This window comes from Amphimedon queenslandica, unplaced genomic scaffold (assembly GCF_000090795.2).
Source record: "Amphimedon queenslandica unplaced genomic scaffold, v1.1 AMPQUscaffold_12702, whole genome shotgun sequence".
Taxonomy (NCBI): domain Eukaryota; kingdom Metazoa; phylum Porifera; class Demospongiae; order Haplosclerida; family Niphatidae; genus Amphimedon; species Amphimedon queenslandica.
In genome coordinates, this window is record NW_003547062.1 from 26,089 (window position 1) to 27,732 (window position 1,644).

At 37.0% G+C, this 1,644-nt stretch overlaps 1 long non-coding RNA gene across 1 annotated transcript; it reads left to right on the forward strand.

Annotated features, from left to right (window-relative positions):
• Positions 1–1,117: 1,117 nt before the first annotated feature.
• LOC109587047 (uncharacterized) lies at positions 1,118–1,585 on the forward strand. The gene is made up of 2 exons (XR_002187365.1): positions 1,118–1,247; positions 1,299–1,585. It is a non-coding gene; the product is annotated as an uncharacterized LOC109587047 (long non-coding RNA).
• Positions 1,586–1,644: the final 59 nt, after the last annotated feature.

Genomic DNA, 1,644 nt, shown 5'->3' on the forward strand with positions numbered 1-1,644 from the left:
TTTCAGTAGGTATACACCAGAAGGACTGTTTGGTTGTTTGTCCTTAATCTCTTGACAAGAAGTAGGGGTAGGAGAGAAGGAAGATGAGTCATTGTGTAACATGATAAGGTCTTCCACTAGTAGCAGTATATCATTGATAGCTCCAGCATTAGAGGTAGCAGTCTCCTTGATATGAGAGAGAGAAAAAATGATACCGTCCATTTTCTGTTTTATTTCTTGAATATCTTGACCATTGTTCCTGGTAGTGTTGAGTAGTTCATTCAATAGCCCATCATCAGTGTTGTATTGATTGGTATCAGTATTACTGGTATCACTGCAGGTAGTACAGGCTGCAGTACAGGTATTGTTAGTAGCATCAAATGTAAGAGCAAGATTAGTACTGCTGATAAACTGAGGGAGACAAGCAATAGCTAGTATAAGAAGAGAGAGCATTATTATCCTCTTTGTAATGATTGTTTACTGTTTACTCCTCACTCCTTTTATAATATTCACAAGAGCCTGACTAACGACGTCAGTCATGATGCTGTATGCAATGGGAAGCATTCAAAGAACGTACTCTAGTTTAGTGGCTCATCAACCAAAAATGTGCAGGTGTTCTGGTAGCATCAATTTGTATAAAGTATTGTGCCCAAATAGCTAAAATTATTAACTTATAACTTTGTCAGAATCAGCTCAAACTTTTTACATAGCACACGGACTTCAATGTGCATTAGAAAATGTAATAAAATTGGGGTGGGGGTGGGGGTGTAATTTCGGAGCCATTTTTTGAAAAAAGCATAGACCATTATTGTACGAGGCATTTTTCAGTAATTGGTTCATTTCTAAAAGTGGTCATAACTCAAAATCTTAGTAGTTTGATAACACATCAGAAGTACTGAGACAATTAGTCATTCCTCCAACTGATTGCCCTGCAGTAGTAGGGCTGGTACTGGTATACCCATCCACAAATAGAGCAAGCAGAAGAGCAAGAATGAGAAATAGAATCATGAGGACTACAGGGCCGTAGCCAGGAACTTAAAATAGGGGCTTTGGAAATTGCTGTGCGCGAAGCGCGCAGTGAAAATTATGATCATAGATACTACATACACACATGGATAAGAAACAGGAAGTTGGTTTCCAATTAAAGCTGTACAAGATCAAAGGATGATGTCATATCCTGTGTGCCATGCTCTTGGCTAAAATGGTGGCTCTATGAATGCTTGATTGTATTTTTTATTTTTTGAAAGTGGTCATTTTAACCAGATTAGGTAGGTACATGTTATCTTTGATGTATAAGCTGTGTTGTCCTGCATTTACAGATTCAATCAGTGTCTTTGTTGAAGAGCTATATTACAAAATGTGTTGGCATCTCATATTTTTGTTGAACCACTTTTACTCGACTGTAGACTGGTTTGGTGAGTGTCCTTTAGACATAATATGAACACAACTATGCTGCGTGTATTGAAGGTATTTGCTTGTCTGTGCCACTTATAATGACATATTTATAGCCATTTTAGTTGTTTTTCAGTGGTGTCATTTGTGAACCACTTGTATAGAAAACTGTTGTGGTTATGATTTTTTTCTTTTGATTTATCTGTTCCTTTATGCCTTTTGTGTGCACTGCAAGTGTTTTTATATTTTTAAGTGCTTTAACTAGCTCAAAAC